This window comes from Balaenoptera acutorostrata, chromosome 11 (genome assembly GCF_949987535.1).
Source record: "Balaenoptera acutorostrata chromosome 11, mBalAcu1.1, whole genome shotgun sequence".
Lineage (NCBI taxonomy): Eukaryota > Metazoa > Chordata > Mammalia > Artiodactyla > Balaenopteridae > Balaenoptera > Balaenoptera acutorostrata.
The window spans coordinates 2050138-2071717 of record NC_080074.1 but is presented as its reverse complement, the minus strand read 5'-3'; positions in this window follow the sequence as shown (position 1 = coordinate 2071717).

Below are 21580 nucleotides of genomic sequence, written 5' to 3'. Positions count from 1 at the left end.
CAAAAGGCAGGAAACAAGTGCTGATAATGATCCTAAAATGTAAAGCTTTATTCTTTAAAATATTGTATTACCTCTAGGGTGTAATAGGGATACAAGTGACACACAAGTAACAAAAGAAACTTACAAAATTGCAAAATAATAATATTTGGGACTCAATTTTATGTAAGATAATAAATAATGATACTTTATTAATACAATGTCTTGATTGATCATAAAATTATTTTTCTGACTACAAATATATTTATTAGGTCACCAAAACCAATACTTTCAGCAACTTTTCACCAATGTAACTGAAAATGATGTCAATTGTTCTTGGCAAATGGAAGATTACAAATAATTTTTGATAACTTTTACTTTTGCGAAGGATTTTTGTGTTAGTGCAATAGTTACTGAAGCTGTTACAAGTATTTATAGGCTATGACAACACTGATAAGTTTCTGATAAATTAGTTTGAAATATAAATTTTAGTACATCTACAGTTGGCAATTCTTGTAGAGCAATTTTTCTAAAAAGATTTAGAAACAGTTGGCAATTCTTGTAGAGCAATTTTTCTAAAAAGATTTAACTCTTTATATGAATCAATTTTGTATAATTCTGAAATTAATTTCAAATATAAATTTATACAATGGCAATTTAGTGTTTCCTTTGATATTTCCAGGCATTTGTGGCATTATATAAGAAACTGAAAGTGGTTTCACGATTTGTATGTAATTCAAATGCCTGTTTCTGCATTCTAATGCCAAATCTTCAATTAGAAGGAAAGTTTTAATTTAAAAAATTGTCTGTCTTATTAGTAATTGGCTCATCTGAACCTTCCTATGCAAATAGGATTCTTTTCTGTCAAATCAATGATTTTGTTTTTTTTTTTGGCTGCCAATCACCTGATACTCAGGATAAATAATCCCCACTTTTCATCTATGGAATATCTCTTCTCTACACGAAAAGATGGAAACCCTTTGAGAGGGTATCAGAAGAATCAATATACTATGTGTTCTCAGAGACAAGCAAAATTATCATTCTCTTCCTTGAAAAAAATGAATTTCTTTGCAAACCTCATTCCATGAATAAACTTCACTTTCACCTTACTCCACATCTGTGTTCATATTATTACCCTTGTGGAGAACACTCATGAGCAGTGGTGGACACTTGGTCATTGAGACCATATCAGGGGAGAAAAACCATCAGATTCTAGGAACCAAATGGAGATTCTTGCCCCTGCCCTGTTGCTCGCAGAGCATTTGACCTTGAGCAAGTGGCCTCACATGTGTGGGCCACCCTCTCCTCACCTAGGAGAGAGCTGTTTCCCAGAGTCTCAAGGATTAACTGCGACGGTGCTCTGGAAACAATTATAACCACAATTATTAGTCACTGAGTTTGTACAAGGTGTCAGGCACAAGCAAGATTTTTGTGTTGACTCTTTGTAATAAGGCTGCAGGGTGGGTACTAGTGTCTCCTTTATACAGATAAGATCACTGACACTTAAATCAATGAAGCAACTTGCCCAAAATCATGTGGCCAGTTTGGAATCCACCCACTGGAGGTTGTGTCTGACCTCAGGGTCTGGGCTTTCTCCCACTGCATCGATTTTTAATGCAGAGAACAGGATAGCTGGCATACAATGGATCCCCCAAAAGGGCTAGGTCACTGCATTCATTTGCTAAGGCAACCATAAAAATACCATAGTGTATGGCTTAACAACAGAAACTTGGTCTCTCATGGTTCTGGAGGCTGGAAGTCTAAGATCAAGGTGTCGGCAGGGTTGGTTTCTCCTGAGGCCTCTCTCCTTGGTCGCGTTCTCACTGTGTCCTCACATGGCCTTTTCTCTTTGTTCACATTCTGGTGTCTCTCCCTTTTCTTCTAAGGACATGACTCATCTTGGATTAATGACCCACCCCACTGGCCTCATTTTAACTTGATCACCTTTTTAAAGACCTTATCTCCAAATACGATTATATTCTGAGGTACTGAGGTTTGGGATTTCAACACATGAATTTGGGGGGACACATTTCATAACATTCACTATATGTAATAGGTTGAATGGTGGTCTCCCAAAAGATATGTCTACCTACTAATCTCTGGAAACTGTGAATGCGACTTTGCTTGAAAAAAGGATCTTTGCAGACGTAATTAGGTTAACAATCTCAAGGTGAGATCATCATGGATCAAGGACCTTAAAGCAAATGATGTGTGTCACGAGATGTACAGGATAGACACACGCAGAGGAGGGCAGCAGGGATCAGGGTGATACTCCACAAGCCCAGGAAAGCCAGGAGCCACCAGAATCGACAAGGAAGGATTCTTTCCTTGAGCCCCCAGCGGGCACGCAGCCCTGCCAACACCTTGATGTTGGACTTCTGGCCTCCAGAACCGTGAGACAGTGGATGTCTGACTTTTTAGGCACCTGGTTTGTGGTCTTTTGTTACAGCAGCCCCAGGACAACACACCACCTCCCCTGACTCACAATGTCGGCTCTGGAAGGAAGCAAAACCCCCCGGAGGGGGCTGATGTTGAAGGGATGCCCATTGGAAGGAAGGCACGGCCTCTACAAAGGGCCTGATGTCATCTTGATGTGACCTTTCCTTAGACAGCCTGGCCCAGGGCTCCCTCCCCAGTGCTCCACGGGGAGAGTGAACTGCCGGCTCCTTTCCTGCATGTAGAGCCGAGCTCTTTAGTTCCCTTTTGGGAATCTTGTCTATTTCTTCCTCACTGCAACTCATCTCTTTTCTTCCTAGAGATAAAATAGTTGGGTTTCCTATTCAGGATTTCGTATTTAGCTGCCATTATGTAATTTTGCAGAAACCTTTTGTCGGACCACTGTGGGGTGACCAAGGTCAGGCTTAGTAGAATGGAACACTGTCTTTGAAAAGAGAGATGTGATTTGGCATCACCACTCCTCTGCCAGGGATTTTGGAAACAGATCTCTCCTTGGGTAGAAGTCCAGGTGGACGGGATTGCATGTATTTGTCAGGATGAGTGACCAGTCCTGGGGGTGGGGCTGTTCCCTAAAGGGACTCTGCTTCCAGCTCCTCTGAGGTCAGAGGTGCTCAGCTGGGGGTGCCCGAGGCCCCACTTCCTGTGTGTCCACACTTCTGTGCATATAAATCTCTGTGAACCAAAGCCAGTAAGTGCTGTAAAACAGCCTCTATTTTGGAACCTGAGCTGTGAATCCTTTTGCAGAGCAGATAATGACCACTAATACCACTGTTTGAAAGGCCAGGTTTCCTATTCGGACTTTGATTTAAATAGAGGAGACTTAACTCCGAATAAAGTGCGGCACTGGCAGTGTGTGGTGAGGAACCCACCACTGTCCGTCTACACTCGCAGTAACGAAGCCAGGGAGGATCCGGAGTCCCAGCCCACGTTCTTTTCCTTCTCACCCTTAATGAGCAAACGTCTCTATTTTCCACGCTCACTTCAGTCAAGGCCGAGCGTCTACTGGTCAAAATCAACCCTGGTGACAGTCGTCTACACAGCCGTCGGGTCTCCCTGTGTTGCCCACCTTCCACTCCCCCGTCTGGAAGGCCTTTCAGCCCCACGGGCAGCCCTCCCCACACCAAACCCGCCCCCCCTCAAGCAACCTCAGGCCCCACATGTGGCTGCTCAGACCCGTCCCCTGCCTGCCTCCACCACGTCTTCCTTCCCCCCGCAGAACCCACACACACAGCCCTGGACACATCCCAGGACTTGGCAGTGCTGGAGACCCCAGACCCCAAAGCAGACCCTCCCCACACACAGCCTCCTGTCTCTCCAGCCCACAACCTTGGGGCCCCCGACCCAGCCGCAGCACCCATACCTGCCTCACCAGGACACACCTGGACCGATGGTTCTCCTACCTGCTGGGGTCACCCTCTCCTTTCCTGGCTTAGAATCCATGGGACTTCCTCGTGGTCCTTGGGATCTAGCCACTGCCATGCAGGACCCTCAACAGCTTTGCCCCCCCTTCCCTTCCCTCTGGCACACGTGGCCAGTGCCCAGCTCCAAGGGAGTCTGCCCAGCTCACTGCTGCAAGGCTTTCCCCTGGGTACACGGACCCTTTCTGGAATATTCTTCCACCCCCTTCTCCCTTGGCTAGCCCCTCATGTTCATGTTGTGGCTCAAGCATTGCGCTCTCAAAAAAGCCTTCTGTGACCATGCATGTGTGCTCAAACACGTGCATGCACACACACACATGCACACACAGACACACATGTACACACACAAGATGGAACCAGCCCTCAACTTCACTCCTTTGGGCATTATTGTCAGTTATAATACATCTGTCCCCTGTGGGGTGACCTGATCTCTTGCCCACAAAGCAGCAGGCCCCATGGGGAGAGCCCATTTCTGCCCTAATGCCCGGCTCCCAGTACTGCAGCCAACCTGCCCCCACCCAGGAGCTCAGCTCAAGTTTTAGAAGCACCAGGGGCTCCCACATGATGGAGTCCCATTGGATGTAAATCCTTCAGCTCCCTTCGAGCCATCAGATGAGAGCAGACCCTTCCAACACGTGACTGCAACTGTCAAAGAGATTCCCAGTGAGAACCACCCAACCATGCCTTTCCAGGATTCCTGGCTAAAAGAAGCCATGAGAGAAAGTGAATAATTGCTATGGTTTTGAGCTGATAAGTGTTGAGTGATTTTCTGCTTAGCCCTTGATAACTGGAGGAGATGCCTCAGTTCTCCTTCCAAATTCACCCACCAGGTGGGTCCCCTAGAAGGAGAGGGTGAAGGATGGGAAGGAAACATTGGAAGTGGGAATAAACATTACCCTCAACATCCTCAGCTTTTTGGTTCCTTTTAACCTTTTAGAACTTCCACCAGCCTATCTCCAGCCAACAGTGTCCACCAGGATGTACCTACTACCATATCTATAAACCACTCCCACAGAGCCAGCCTCTGGCTTCTTATAACCCCCTGGGGCTACTCATAGTCAGTGTGGATTTTCCCCCAGAAGTCCCTGAAATTGTGCAGAAGATGATTCAACTAAATCTATGCAAAGGCTGCCCCAAACTGTAAACGCACCCTTTAGTCCATTCCCACTTGAGGTGGTCAGCTTCTGAGATGTCTTCCAATGAGCCCCACCTCTTGGTGCTCATGTGACCCCCTCCTATGAGTGTGTGCTGGACTAATGACCTCCCTCTAACCTGTCTAGAGGGGACAGGACATCACTTCTGTGGGGTTATTCTGTGAAAAGACCGTCTTCCATCCTGGGAACCTCCTCTTTTCTCCCTTACTCACTCCAAGCTGCCCTAAGCAGAGACCCACGTGGCAAAGAACTGAGGGAGACCTTCACAGGACAACTAGGGGAGAGTAGGCACCACCACCCCACAGCCCCGAGGAACTGAATCTGTCCTTTGACCGTGTGAGAGAGCTGGGAATAGACCCTGGCCCAGTCCAGCCTTCAGATGAGACCACAGTCATGGCCAACAGTGTAAGTAACTTCACCAGAGTCCTGAGCCTGGAGATCCATTCCCAGCCACACCTGGATTTCCAACTCACAGAACCTGTGCAGTAACGAAGGTATTTTGTTTTAAGCTGCTAAACTGCGAGGCTGTTGGTTATCCAGCAGTATGTAGCTGATACACTATCCCCAATTATGTCCTGCGATGTTATCCAATACAACCCACCAGAGGCTCTGCAGTGAAATTAAAGGTATTTCAATAGTAAAATGTGAAATAGAGACATAGAAACTCCATCACAAAATGCCAAAAACATAGAAAGACAGGACCTGCGAATTAAACTTTCTCACAATTATGATTATCCTAAGGGAGGGATTAAATTCTAAAGAGCAAACCTTACGAGTGAAAGTTCAAAAACATTAAAGCCCAAAGGGATCAGAGTCCCTTTGCCTATGTTAATAAACATTCAGAGAATCATCACCACGACCAAAGTCTTTTTCTGCTAATTCTCGTCTGGGCTGTTTCTCCATGCCAGGGTGGAGCTGGGGCTCTGACAGCCACCAGCTGGAGCCTGGGACTGATGCCTATCACTCAGAAGTGCAATGAGCTCTGTGAAGTGTCTCCTTAGTCTAACGTTTTAAGATTCCCAATTGTTAATGGGACAGACACGATAATGCAGGAACTGGGTGAATTCCAGAAGCATTTGGAGGAGAAGCTGGGGGCGCCCTGGCTTAACACTCCCCCTCCCACACTGCAAGGTGTACAGTCGTGCCCCCTCTTCTCCTGAACCCTCTGCCTTCAGATGATTTTTCACTCCATCAAATTCTCCCCACTCCTGCCCCTCCTGCTGACACTCCCTGTTTCCCCTTTTAGCCTCCTTCCCTCCTTCAGCTGTCCTGGTGACGCCACGGGCCTCCCAGGGGATGACAGGTGATGTGTGATGTATGTGATGGATGAGGTGTCTCACAGGCACGCACGATGGCCCAGCTTTGCAGATCGTGACTCCAGCTGCCTCTGGCCGCCCTGGCTGAGAGCCTTCTCACCTCCATCACCTCCTGCTGCATCGCGGCTCTAAAGCATCCAAGGCTCTTCCACGTCTCAGCCGTTTAGCGCGGCGGTCCCCAACCCTTTCGGCACCAGGGACCGGTTTCCTGGAAGACAATTTTTCCACGGATGGTGGGGGGGGGGGATGGTTCAGGCGGTAAAGCGAGCGAAGGGGAGTGATGGGGAGCGGCAGGTGAAGCTTCGCTCACTTGCCCACCGCTCACCTCCTGCTGTGCGGCCCGGTTCCTAACAGGCTGCTGACCGGTACCGCGAGTTCAGTCGGGACCCGAGTCTGAGGTGCTGACAAGACACGCAGGTAGATACGCACCAGGCAATTGGAGGTATTTGGATGCCCACTCTCAGGTCCTGGGACCACCTTGGTCCCTTCTCACAGGAGACTGGCTGATGGTGGCACTGAGGGAGGCCTCGCCTATGCCCCTCTGACCCCAGCACCCTCCTCCCGTCCACCTCCATCACTGGTCCCCACCCCAGGCGCGGTTCACACCCAGGCTCCCGAGGGAGCAGCCTCCGGCCAAGAGCACGCCCTCAGGCTCTGGAGGGAGAGGTGAGCCCAGGGCAGGGAGAGTGAGGGAGAGACACAGGCAGGGCAGACGGAGAGGAAGACGGGCACCAAGGACTCAGTGGGAGCGAGGCCAGCTTCCCGGGGAAACCCAGCTGGGCACTGGCCATGCAGGCTCTCGGGACGGCCTGGAGGAACCACCTGGTGGCCCATGTCTTTGAGGGCACAGAGGAGCCCACCCATCGCTTCCTTGGCTGGGGTCTGGCTTAGGCTGACTACCTCTGGGAGCTGCTAAGGAGGCCACACCCCATAACCCCTGCGACCCGAACCCCAGCCCTCCAGGGGGCGGGGCGCCCTTGTGTCCAACATTGTATCCAAAGTCCTGGGAGCCAGGCTCGACCTTCCCGGAGGCGGCTGTGCCAGGGGTCTGGCCATTCTGGGAGTGGTTGGGACAGTCAGAGACCTAGGGGTCTAGGAACGGTGACAGCGGCAGCGTCCAAGGCCCCGGGGCAGGGGGGTGACACATCTGAGAGGCACGGACGTGGGTCCCATCCTCACATGTGCTCCTTCCAAGCTCTGGGCCTCCTCACGCTGGTCTCTCACTGTGATGCCCTCGAGAACCTTCCCAGGTCTTTTCACATCCGGGAAGCCCACTCTCCATCCAGGGCAGCTGGAAGCCCGGGCCCATCTCATGCTCCCATCGCTGCTAGGTGCCCTGGGGACCCAGCCACCCGCCCGTGGGGGCCCAAGCCACAGAATCTGCCTGTCTGTCTCTTCCTGACACGTGGCCCCGAGGGGTGGGGTTGCATGCAGTCAGGGCTTAATCAGCCCCCGGGGGTGGAAGGAAGTGACACGTGAGTGCCTGGGACCCTGACACCCCACTCAGGAACGCAGCCCCTGTGTTTCTCCCAGGGATGCACAAGATGAAAGAGTAGCCCAGAGGGGTGACTTCCCTGGCCGCAGGGCCACACCCTGCCGAGAGGCCAGGGTTGGGGGGATCAGCGTGGCTTCCAGGGAAAAGGCTCCACTCACGGGCACAACAGAGATCCCCAAGGCCCAGAGGAGGCAGCTGAAGGGGAGGTGCCCAGCCTGGTGCAGAGCCGTGTGCATCTGGGCAGCACCTGACGGCCCTTGCTGAGCTGAGCCGGGCGACCTCCGGGGCCCAGCCACTCGGCTCTGTGCTTGGCCCTGCGGCCCAGGCTGTCTCTCCCTCCAGGCACCTGACAGCAGGCCCACTTCTTCCCCAAGCAGTCACCCTCTCCAAGTAACGACGTCCCCAGAATGTCGTGGTTGCCCTTGGTAACCGGTCATAGCTCTGTCCCATTCATCTATTTAAACCAACCCAAGGTTGCTGGATTTCATTCTGGGGCCACCACTCCCCTCGCTGGGGGTGGGGCCTCCCCTCAGCATCCTCACTGCTCCTGGGGGCACAGGAACTCGGGAGACACCCCGCTCCCTGCGCCCTCTCCATCCTTGGCCTCCGTGAGCTGAATCTGCAGAGAAGGGAACAAAGTGCGGCCCTCTCACTGGAATCAGAGCCCAGGGCTGCCCACCTGGGCAGAGGGATGCTGGGCAGCAGGACCTCCCAACTGGGCTGGTGTCCCCCACTCCCTGGGGTGTGTGGACCTTGGGCAAGTCCTTCCCCGTCCTGGTCTGGACGTCAGGTAGCCATTGGCCCTCAGGGAGGATGCCAGTGGCCCCCGGTCGGCCCCGGCCTCCCACCATCATTAACCCTTGCCTGCGCACCATTCCAGGGGAGGGAATGTGCAAGTTTAAAGGACGGCCCCTGCCTTGCCGAGGCCACGCGCCGAGAGGAGCAGCAGGTCATGGGCCCCCAGGCTGGAGGTTAACAGAGCTCCTCATCCACAGCTCTGGGCCTCGTGCAGGCTGCACCAGGGCACAGCCCACCGTCCCCATGGCTCTCCGGCCCGACACGCACCCCAGCTGGGCCCCACTCTCGTCACCGCACAGGAAGTAGGCAGAGCCCCCCAGAAGCAAAGGACCATCGTTGGCTCCCTCCCTTCTGAGCACTTTTCTCTACCAGGAAAGAAGCAGGCAGCGCTGCGACAGGCGTCACTTATTTTTGAGGCCAAGCTAATAAAACGCAGTGGCGTGCATCCTCCAAGGAGACAGAGAGGAAGGGGCCTGGCTGGGCAGACCGGGCTGGGAACGGTCTTCATGGCCCCAGCTTGGCATGGGCAGATTCATCAGGCCCGGGTTCAAAGGGCTCCTCTTGTCCTGGCCTCTGATGCTCAGCCAGGACAGGGACGGGCGCAGCGCCGACAGAGGCCAGCCAGGCCCAGGTTGTGCAGACCCCACTGTCCGCTCTCCGCTCCCTTGTCCCCAGGAGGCCAGCACCACCCCTCGCTCTTGCGGGAGCTTTGCGGACTCTGTCTCGGGCCTCACCCTCAGCACCTGGACTCCGGCTGGGGGTCTGGGCTGGTGGGACAGGGCGGGAGAGGAGAGGGGAGGGGTCCCACCCATCTCTCTGAATTTGGGTTCTGTCTTCTCCAGACCAACCTCAGGCCAGCAAACAGCACCTGCTCAGAGGAAAGAGGCTTTCTCCTCCCAGCCTGTACCTGTGGCGACTTAGCTGTACCCCTAGGGGAGGGACACCAGTGCCCGGACCACAGGGGCAGAGCCGGCCCAAGTCACCCATCACACACCCACAGACATCTGTGGGGCCCCTCAGCAGGACGTGCTGGGGATACAGGCCCTGGAGGGCTGCCGGTGGACAGTCACCCCACAAGGTACTGGTGAGAGAGGGATGCAGCGTCCCATGCTGGGGTCCCTGCTGCTGGGCCAGGCGCGGGTGGGGGGCAGGCAGAGGCGGAGGGCATCCTGCACCCTGAGATGCAGAAGGTGGGCGCATGCAGAAAGAAGCATCTGATAGGCCTCCCGTTCTCTTATGTGGTTTGGCCTCGGGCAGCCTCATCTTACAGCTGCAATTACCTCAGGTGATGACGGCTCTGGGGTGTGTAGAGAGAGAGACGGGGAGAGAGGGAGAGGAGGAGAGAAAGAGAGAGGGAGGGAGAGAGACAGAGGAGAGAGACAGGGAGAGAGAGGGGGGAGGTGGGGGGCTCGTCTTTCCAACTGGAATGCAAACTCCTCAGAAGAGGGGTGCTACTCCCCCCAGGTCACCACCATGCAGGGCGGAGGGCCTTGGGGAGGTGGGGAGGTGAGACCAGCCCTGGGCACAGGAGGGAGGTCTGAGAGGTCCCGTGAGCTGTGCATAGGCGGCTCAGCCAGTCACAGCCCGGGCTGCCCATCTGAGCATGGATGCTGCTGGGGGACACACCTGGGTGAAGGTTTGACCGGAGGGACCACTCCCTCAAGTGCTCAGGTGAGGCAGAGGTGACACAGTGACTGAAAGGGGGTTACCTGCACCAGCCCCGCCCACCCCGGCCCATTTCCACTGACTTACCTCAGATCTTGCCCAGGACCCTGTGGTCCCTCCTTGACCTGGAAAAACCTCTGAAACAGTGGCCTGTGCTCAGCAGCTGGGAGGCCACGGGGAGGCACGGGGCGGCCCCAGCTCTTCCCCCCGACCCGTCCCGCCACGCGGCTGGCTGTGCCTGTCTCCCCGGGACTCCCCTTCCTTCCTCCATTTTTCTATTAACACACATGAATGAGCCTCGTAATGGGGACCTGATGACAAGCTGAGGGGCGGGTGACCTCCTGCCCCCTTGCTCCGCCTGGACGTGGGGCCATGGTGGGCAGTGGTGCTGGGAGGACCGACCTGGGCCCACCCTCAAGCTCAGATGGGCGGGTACCCCCTGCCCTAAGCACGCAAGAGCACCAGAGGAAAGAAGGTTCTCAAGTGGGATGCCCGAGGCTGCTCCCATTTGTGGCGAAGGTCCCCCAGATTTCTCCCAGGGCCCCTCTCAGAAACACCCCTGGGTCTGGCTCTGGACTGAGCGGATGGAGGGCAGTGGTGGGTGGAGGGGAGAGGGGGAGGGTTGGAATGTTCTAGAACAGGAGTTCCATAAGGGCGCAGGGCAGGCACTCCCCATGTTCATGCAAACGTGGATGCCACCACCAGGGGCTGGCCGCTTTCCTGCCAGGGAGGTCAGCGAATTTAGGGGACCTTCCCGGCCCACCAGCTTTGGAGGGTGACACCAGGATGCTTAGCTCAGGGCTATGCCATTTCTCTCCGAAACGCTGCTGCCGGCTGACAAACGCACCCAGACACCCCATTCATCAACCACAAATCTCCCTATTTAGTCATCAAACAATGTCTTAAAGAACCCTGAGAAACGATGCTTTGTTGGCTGTGATTCCATCACACTGGCTGCGCTCAAACTGGCTCAAACACCTACTTCCTAAAATACTCCCCTTGAGCCCTTTCTGCCCAATGAGAGGCTGCAGCCCCACCGTTCAGTGGAGGGCTCGTGGCTCGGATGGGATCACGAAGGGTGGGAAGTGGCAGGGCTGGGCTGGGGGCTGCAGGAGGCCTGGCGTGGAGCAAACATGGGGTCTGCGGATACATGGGCGGGGCGGCCGAGCCAGGTGAGTAAGAAGCGGGGTCCGCAGACGGGGAGACAGGTCCTTGGGAGCTGAATGAGGGCTGGACAGGGATGGGGCCAGCTTCTACAACTTGACCCGGGCCGGGAATCCTCAAATCCCAGGCTTTGACGAGGACCCAGAAGATGCTGTGACCTACTCTCTCCAAGTCAGGAAACCCTAGAAGCTTAGACTAGAGGGAGCCCGAAGCAGAGTCAGAGCCTTGGTTGCCCTGCTTTGCAGCCACGAGACCAGCCTCAGTGTCCTGTCTGAAATGTGGGCCAGCAGAGCCCCCCACACCCTCAGCCGGCTGGCGTGAGGACGGGAGGAGGCAACTGTGGGACCCCCGAGGCCCTCCCAGCGCCAGCCTGTGTGCCAGCCTCCACTCCCCTGTTGGCACCCGGGTTATCCACTGTGCTCGTCACCCACCCTCTCCTCCCTCCCTGGTTCCGCTGGATGTGGCTCATCTTCACACGAGCTGAGAGGCCGTGTGGGGAGCCAGGTGTGGGGTCCGCCCTCGGAAGCTCAAGGTCAACGTGTAGAATTAAGATGGTTGTCTGGTGGCGCAGTGGTTAGGAATCCGCCTGCCAATGCAGGGGACACGGGTTCGAGCCCTGGTCTGGGAAGATCCCACGTGCCGCGGAGCGGCTGGGCCCGTGAGCCACATTTACTGAGCCTGCGCGTCTGGAACCTGTGCTCCACAACAGGAGAGGCTGCGACAGTGAGAGGCCCGCGCACCGCAATGAGGAGTGGCCCCCGCTCGCCGCAACTAGAGAAAGCCCTCACACAGAAACGAAGACCCAACACAGCCATAAATAAATAAATAAATAAATAAATAAATAAATAAATAAATAAATAAATAATAAAAATAAAGGAATTCCTTTAAAAAAAAAAGTAAAATAAATATCCTTCTTTTAAAAAAAAAAGGATGGTTGTCAGTACCTTGGCCAGCTCCCTGCAGCCTCGTGCTTCTCTCTGAGAACGCGCCTCTGCCTATGACCGGCCCTCTGTCCGCCTGCCCCCCAGGGTACAGCATTGTCCCTCTCACTCTGCACGTGGGCAGTGGAGCCTGGTCCTCACTCATGCCCCTCATCGCACTCCCGGGTGGGTCGTCTTTGCCCCACAGGGGCTGAGGTCACGCCAGGGTCACTGCTGCACCCTCCACATGAGCACCTCCCTCCAGCACTGCTGCTCTACAAGCTCCTGAAACAAACTGTGTAAAGGGTGAATAGGCACGGCAGACCCTGGGATGTGCTGCCAGGCCCCCTTCAAGGAAGGACGTGTCGCCAGCTTCCGGGAGCACCATCCCACACAGCCTTCAAAAGTCACCCTTGGGGTCAACCACGCCTCTCCCTGCCCCACGCAGTCCCCAAGGGCACTGTGCGAACACCCACGTGCCAAACTCCATCGCAGGGTCTGCTTTCAGGGACCTCAATCGGCTACAGTGAAGGAATGAAGGAGTGAGTGATGTCAGCAGGCAAGGATCATCACTTTTATTGCAAATGAGGGAAATGAGACTTGGAAGAGACAACCAGCTGGGTCAAGGAATCACTGTAATGATGAAAGGAAGCCATCAGGAGCTGTCCTCCTAATTGCAAGATGACACCGCAGGACGGTGAGAGCAGCCACTGTTCCCAGGACAGCGCTGCCCGTTGGACCTCCACAGTGGCTGCAGAAAGCCAAGTCTCCCCTGCTGTCTTTCCTGATTTGTCCAGACCCACCGAAGAGCTGAGGTACGTTTATCCCCTCACTCCCAGCTTGAGAGTTGCCTCTATAAGGCTGGGGTAAGAAGAGGTGTTTTTCTCCCCAGAAATAGGTCTATTCTCTTTGGGAACCATTTTTACCAAAACCGTCAGGGCTGACAACAAGCTGTCTGCTTTCATATGCCTTCCCGAGGCGCAGACTTCTCCGTGGTGACAGCCATCTCCTATAAATGCACACGTCTCTCCTCGGGAGTTTTTTCACCACAGTCTTGCTGGTCCCACCCACTCATCTGGTCCCCTCCTTCCTGTAATTGAATGCACAGTTCATTAAGATCTTTGGTTGTGGCAGAAATGTTACAGGGGAAGAAAAAGCTGTTGAAATTTTTATTTTTAAAAGTAACTAAGAATAGGGCGAACCTTGTAAAAATAGCAAGCCTACCAACAGGATTGCACCCAAGGCCAAGTCCTCCTTCTAAAAATCAGAGTTTGGCGTTTAACAAGAGTGGGGAGCAAGGGTTAGTCTCATGCACCGTCACAGAGGTCTTGGGGACGGGAATGGAAACTAAGATATGTGTCCTGCCTGGGCCACCACTGAGCAGTGGCTTATGCAGCTTTCAGTCTGCTCTTTTCCACCCAAATTCATTTCAGGCAGAACCTTCCTCCCTACTCCCACCCTTCAGAAGACGAAGAGACTCATCCGATCTACCTGGGTTAGGTCCACGCATCACCTGATAATATGAGGAAAATGTCCTCTGAGATCATCTTTCATATTATCCGAGAGCTTAGGAGACACACAATGCTACTGGAGATACTGGGTTCCTTTGAAACTCTTGAATATTTATTGGGAGGAACTTGGGTGTCTCCATCACGGCTCTTGTGTTCACCTTTGACCCCCGGCCAGAAGGGATGGAAGATACAGGGCAAAGATCTTCGTCTGAGTGACCCTGAAGCAGCAGGTGAACAGGGTTCTGCAGCCTACCTGCTGGAGGTGGGGAGGGTGCTAAACCAGGTGTCTTAAGGGTCTTGCCCACCCCTGTGTCCTTGGCAGGCAGAGTCCTGTGGTCCTGGGTCAGCAGTTTCATCTGGCAGGGGCTCCATGAACAAGGCCTGAGTGTGGACACCACACTCTCCATGGTCCTGCACCACAGCAGGAAGCACAGACTTGCTCTGGGAAATTGTGAATATGTCTTGTAGTCCTTGGAGAGTCAGTAAGGCCAGGTGAGGCTGAGTCATGGGTGTTGAAGATGGAGTTCAAGTGTGAGGCACAGGAAAGGAAAGTGCATGCTCAAATCCTGGAATCTTCCAAGAGCTGTTCCTGAGAGCTGTGAAAGGGAAATCTTGTTGCAGCTGACCTTCCAGTGGCTGACCATCAGGGGCTGCCGACCTTCGGGGGCTGCCAGGGAGAAGGAGGGGTCCACCCAGCCCTGCACCAGCCCCAGCCATGGTCACTGAGGTCCCTGAGCCCACTCTGTCCTCAAGGAGCACAGAGTAGAGGGGAGACCAGAGGTATGAAATCACTAGAGAAACGTGTAAGAGCTCTGGGTTTCTAGGACAAGAACACTTGTGGCATTTGTTCACTAAGTATCTAGAAAGCACCTACTGTATACTAGGGTCAGCGCTGGGTCCTGAGGTCACAGAGACGAACCTGGAGGAGATGGCCAGGCAGTGGCAATGCCGTGTGGCCAGGGCAATCACTTTGTTGTGCACCATGTTCCACGGGGTCCATGGAGAGATGGGCAGAGAGGGATAGCACAGGAGGTGACACCCCTGTGATGCTGGGACTCCAGATCTGGACCGAACCTGAAGGCCCCCTTCGTGATCCAGATGACCAAGCCCCAGAGATAGAGACAACTGGCCCCAGGCTTAGTATGCAGCCCTCGACTGATTCTCTCTGGTGTACAATGTTTCAGAAGCAAGTCATGACGTCTGGCACAAGCCCAGCTTGAGAGATTTGTCTACAATGGCAGAGTCAATGGATCAGATGTGGGTCTTCAGGATTTGGCTTCTGATGAAGAATAAAAACCAAGGCGTTAGTTAAACTAAATTCCAGGAAGTAGAAGCATCTTCGCACTCTGTCCTTCTGAGACTGGGCTCCAAAGTCTCCCTTCTATCGACCTCTGGTTTCACAGGTGGGTCTGCAGAGTGGGCCTGATCACACCCTGCTAGGGAGCGTGCCCTGAGTCAATAGACAGCAGAGACCCCAAGGTCTCTCCACGGTCTACCTGTGCTGCCAGCCAACTCCCACCAGCTGGTACCTGCGTCTTTGGGAGGGAGGTTGCCCTCAGACTGCAGAGCCCATCTCCCACTGCTTGACAGGGGCAAGTGCCAGCAACTAACACGCCTGACCCCTCCCTCCAATCCTGGGGCCAGCCCTGGGCCAACGCTGGTGGGCGTGGAGGTGTGAATACCCTGGCCTGCCCTTGACCCTCGTGTGGGGGCAGTTTTCCATCACGTCCCAGCTCCTGCTGGTTACCTGGTTACCGCCTCTCCCCCCAGCCGTCTCTGCCCTCCACGGTGTAGCCGCGCTCCCTCCGCTCTGTGCATCTCCAGTCTCGGCTCAGACTCCGCTCCCGGGCAAATGTGACTGGTACCCAAAGGCCTCTTCTGTGTGCGGCTGCATCTTCATCTCCATCTTTGCTGCAACAGCAAACGCACGCTCTTCCGAATCAATAGTGGGGCACTCCAGGGCTGTGTGTCCCTTTAACAAGCAGGTTTTCTGCACCCCAGACTAAAGCCTGGTACCCAGAAAAAACACACATTCAAGCTTTTCATGTACCAGTGATGTGACCTCGGCGAGACCCCTAACTCCTGAGGGCAAGTCCTTCATCTTTAAGAGGAAATCGCTAGACCAGCCAACCCAGCCTTTGAGTGACATGCTATGCGTCAAGTGTGTCTGTCCCCTGGTAGCTGCAAGAATGACAACTGTTATCATCTCCTCCCCATTCTTCCTGGTCCTGGTCCACGGGCACTGGTCTTCCTCAAAGCAACTACCAGAGCCCTGCATGAACTCGACATACTCCATCCACAGAGCTGACGCTTTACTAACTATTGACATTTATGAGCAAACAGTGCTGAAACTCTACTGTGTGCGGCTGTGTTTTAGACACTATGCAAACAGTAAGGCATTCCAGGTTACGAAGTGACTGCTTAATTATCCTCCCACTCCAAATGGGGGGGCTGGGGCAGAGAGGTTTGGTCACTTTCCGGAGGTCACACAGCTAAGAGTCAAGCCCAGAACTCGGGCCCATCATCCAAGCTCTCAGACTCCCTGCTCTCAGACCCCAAGGGCCTGACCACTCATTTAATAAACACTCGAGAGACCAGCAACCAGGGCAGAATAACTAGATCACAGGCTAAGTTAACTCCTCTGTTTATGGAGATCACGTCTCAGGCAGGGTATTCTTAGACAGTCTGGTGTTACGATTCCCTAACATTGAGACTGTATCCAATCAGCCCTCGTTCCTAAAAATACACCCAGTGCCCATTCTGCCTGTCACACCTAAGCAAGGCAACTGGCAGGACCAACAGCATCTGGCCCTCAAGGCCTGACCAGTTGGCAAGGAGACGCCGGGGTTTAGAGGGTCAGGGTGGGGCGTCTCGGCTGACTCGTGTGTGTTGTGGGTGGTACCATTTTCTGAGCTCTGCCTCTGAGAAACAATCCTAGGTCCTCCAGTATTGAGAAGGGGGCTCAACACAGGTTAAAAAAAGACCAGCAGAGACGGAGAAGAAAGACGGGCAGAGAGAAAAGAACGGATCCCCTACTTTCTTTACACAAAGGAGACGCAGCACATGGGAAAACTTGCAAAGGAATCTAAACCGACTCTGTCTGCTCTGCTCCGCCTGCTTCCTATGTCGAACCACAAGGTCAACAATATCAGTCATGAAGCTGTGGTTCAAGGTCCAGGAGTAAGACGAGCCCAGGGAGGGAAGGACGGGAACGGACACTGGCTAAGCACCTACTGTGTGCGGGGCACTGCCCGGCATCACCGCCATCTCTAACTCCATCCTCACCGCATCGAGGTTCCGACTTCACACGGGAGGAAAGTGCACATCGGGGAGGTTAGGTCATTCCCCGAGGCCATGCTGCCAGCACACGCCCGCGGGAACCCAGCCAGCCCCAGCTTCATGTCCAGGTCTCACCTACTCCAGGCTGCCTTCCAGGATTTTAGGAGTGAGGACAGGGTGACAGTACCAGGGCTTCCGAGGGGACTCTGAGTCAACCGGGCGGAAAGCAGTGAAGTTGGCATCCCCGCTGCGGTACCGTGTCATCCCCAGACAGGACAGGGGAGCCTGGGCCATGTCCAGGGCACCTGAGAAGCATCGCCCAGGAATGTGGAGCCCAGAAGGGTCTGTGCGGAGGGCGCGCCATCAGGTCTCGGCCCCCAGCGGGGAACATGCGTAGCTGGGGGACGCGTGCGGGAGAAAGGCTGAGGAGGGGAGAAGAAGGGTCAGCCTGGGCGCCTGCAGCCTCGCCAGCACAGGAGCGCCCCCGGGCACTGTGCCACGTGATTGAAGAGCGTTCCCTGACAACAGGAACAAAAGGACCTTCCTAATGATGGAGACAGGGCTCCGGGACAAGAGCTCCTGCAGAGGTCAATTTGTTCCCGTCAAGATCAGCTCCAGCTGTGGGCCGAGGGACGGAGGCTCACAGCAGCCCCGACCTTGAGGGGGCTCGGGGGTCGCCCATACCAGCCGCTCCCCTGACCCACGAGGGAAACCGCGGCTCTGGCGGTGAAGCAGCCGCTCAGGTCATTCCCACCTGAAGCCACACAGCGACAGCCTCTCATTCCCAGGTGTCCGCATCCAGAGCCCTTAAAGCCTCCTGTTTACAAGGCAGCGCCCACGGCAGGTGCCAGCCGTGCAGCAGGAGATGCACAGGCGGAGGACCAAACTGCAGAGCCACACGCGGCCTCAGGCAGCCCCACGTCCCTCCTGGCTCTGCCTTGAAGTGGGGGAGAGAGACTGTCACCCACCCCCAGGGGCACAAGGATACAGGCGGAGAGCATCACACGAGGAGTTGGAGTCCCACCCTGGCTCTGGGCTGCCCATGACCTCTGATCCGTAGAACCAGTGGCAGTGAGGGCGTGTGAGCTCTGAGGCTGGGCCTGGAGACGCCCTGGAGCCCTTCCTGCCACGGCTCTGGGACTCCCGCCTGGAGACCATGCTGGGCAGAAAGCGGTCCAGCCTCTGGGAGATGAGAGGAGACCCCGCGGGCCTTCCAGACTGAACTCTGTGTCAAGGATGCTCCCATGTGTTGATCCGATCGTCTCTCTCCCCCAAAACTCACTGAATTCAGGTTATTCCAACCAACAGACAAAGTGAACTCTGTGCCCAGGGGTGTGGGTGTGGGTGGGGATTGTGTCGCAAACAACAGGAACAGAATTCGGGAAACGACGGTGGTGCCCACGTGTCATAAACCCTGGTGCTGTGAAGCCTGATGTTTCAGGAAACATGAAAAATGCTCCTTGTGGAGGAAATACCTACTAGCTTCATCTGTGGTTTTGAAATTTGTATAAGCTTCTATGGAAATATTTGAAAAGCAGTATATGTGTACATACATATGCAGTGTGTTCTCTGAGAGTGACTGTCACTGCAGAGGCCCAGCTGATCCCTGGGCCTCAGCAGCCTGCAGTCACCACACAGCCCCTGAGGCAGGACACACGGGGCTCGCTCCCCAGGGGCAGCCCCCCCCCCCCGGAGCCCAGGCCCTCCATCATAGCACATTTTTCACGCTCACTTCAGCTTTTTTTGTGATGTTAGTCAATGTTCTTTCAATTTATGCCACATTTTCTCTGGCCAGTCTCATTCCTAATGGCTGTGGCCAACAAAGAGAAGCTTTACATGAAAATAGTCGTTTGCTCTCTTGTGAGTGTCCATGCACACCTCCGACACACCCAGCTGGGTGGAGCGTCCTACACAGACAGGGGTTCCTTACTCTCTCATGTGAGAAAGGGTGCAGTGTACACGGCCCAAGGTGCGAGCCACTCCTTATTCCAGGACACATGACCTCCATTTCCAGGTTCACATCATGGTACAAAATGGCTGCACCTGCTACAGCCATCATGTCTGCATTCCCACCAGCCAGGAGGAAGAAAAGGAAAGATTAGGTACACTTCCCTTTAAGGGGTTACACACACACCCTTGGCCACTGTTTGGCTAAAACCTTGTCTTACAGCCACATCTAGTTGTAAGGGAGGCTGGGAAAAAGGTCTTATTTTGGGCAATCTTGCACCCACCTAAAATGGGGGGGGCAACATTATGAGAGAAGAGAGGAAGAATGGGTTTTGGGGGCAACCAGCAGCCTCCTTCACAACCAGTAATGTGTATCAGTGTCATAAATCCACTCACTAAACTTTAAATGAACTAAGTAAATTATGTTTCTTCTTTTGTGAATATACTCTTTAAAATAAATACATTTTATCTCTGAGCGCAGTTTTAGGTTTACAGAACAATTGAACAGAAAGTACAGAGAGTTCCTATATATTTTACACACACACACACACACACACACTTTCCCTTATTGTTAACTTATTGTCTTAGTGTGATGAATTTCTTATAGTTGAACAAATATTGATACATCACTGTTAACTAAAAATCCATAGTTTACAATAGGGTTCACTCTTTGTGTTATAAATTCTATAGGTTTGGACAAATGTATAATGACATGTATCCACCTTTACAGTATCATACAGAGTAGTTTCACTGCCCTAAAAACCCTCTGTGCTCTGCCTATTCATCTCTCCCCACCCCGACCCCTGATAACCACTGATCTTTTTACTGTTTCCATAGTTTGCCTTTTCCAAACTGTCATAGGGTTGGAAGCATACAGTCTGTAGCCTTTTCAGGTTGGCTTCTTACACTTAGTCATATGCATTTCAGTCTCCTCCATGTCTTTCCACGTCTTGATAGCTCATTTCCTTTTAGTGCTGAAGAATATTCCATTGTCTGGGTGGACCACAGTTTATGTATCCATTCATCTACTGAGGGACACCTTGGTTGCTTCCAAATTTGGACAATTATGGACAAAGCTGCTGTAAACAGAAGTGTGTGGTTTTTTGTGTGTACATAACTTTCAACTCACGTGAGTAAATAACGAGGAGTCCAACTGCTGGATCACATGGTTAGAGTTTGTTTTGCTTTCCAAGAACCTCCAGAGTGTCTGCCAAGAAGGCTGAGCCATTTTGCATTCCCTGTGGCGATGCCTGAGCTCCTGTCGCTCCACAAGCACGCCGGCATGGAGTGCTGTCAGTGTCTGCGTTTCCACCATTCTCACAGGTGTGCAGTGGCGTCTCCTTGTTTTAACTCACAATCCCCTACAGCAATGTGCTTATTTGCATCTGAATATCGTCTCTTGTGAGGTTTCTCTTCAAACCTTCTACCCACGTTTTAACTGGATTCTTCTCTGATTCTTGAGTTTTAATAGTTCTTTGTAGATTTGGGACTTGCAGGTCCTTCATCAGATATGTGTTTGCAAATATTGTCTCCCAGTTGGTGGCCTGTCTTTCTGTTCTCTTAGCAGTGTCTTGTGAAAAGCTAAAGTTTTTAATTTTAATGAAGCTCAACTCATCTTTTCTTCTTTTCTTTCATGGATCATGCTTTCGGTGTTATATCTGAAAACTCATTACTAAAGCCAAGGTCACTTAGATTTTCTCCTGTGTTATCATCTAGGAATTTAATAATTTGCATTTTACACTGAACTCTATGATCTATTTTTGAGTTAAATCTGTGAAAGGCGTAAGGTCAGTGTCTAGATTCATTTTTTTTTTTTTTTGCATGTGTGTCTCCTCGTGACTATATTTGTGTCATTAAATTACAAGGACTACAAAGAGACTGCAAAATATCATGATATAGTGTTAAGTGGAAAGCAGCAGGCAAAATCCCTTCTCTGCAGTAGCTTCAAGTGTAGAAGTTATGTCTAGATTGGTAAAAGAGGGAATGGGGAGTGGCAGAGAGAAGAGAGGGGATGGGATGGGAGGGGGTGAGATAGGATGGTCTGCAGGGAGCCTGGAAAAGCTGATGCAACCAAGTAGACACTCCCAGGGCCTTGGGGCCTCATGCCTGTGTTGTGGGAGGGGATAAGGCTTGGGAGAGGACCATCTGCTAAGCCACTGAGATGTGGGGAGCTCCAAACAAAACAAAGGGAAAGGAAGGACTGGGGGCCACAGGTGCTTCTGCTTGAAGAGAAGAGCCACCTGCAGACTCTGAGCTCTGCACAACCTCACCGGTCGTGGACACTCTTGTCGTGCTGTTAGTCATTCTCCGAGTGGCAGAACCAGAGCTGGAGCCAAGGTCCCCTGAGCTCCAAGCTCAGGTGTATCTCATAGGTGTAGAGAGACAAGATTAGCAAGAGCCCAACACTGTTTATCCACCCAAGACTTTGGCCCCGATCTCCCACCTGAAATCCCTCGTCCTGGAGAAGGTAAGTTGGATGT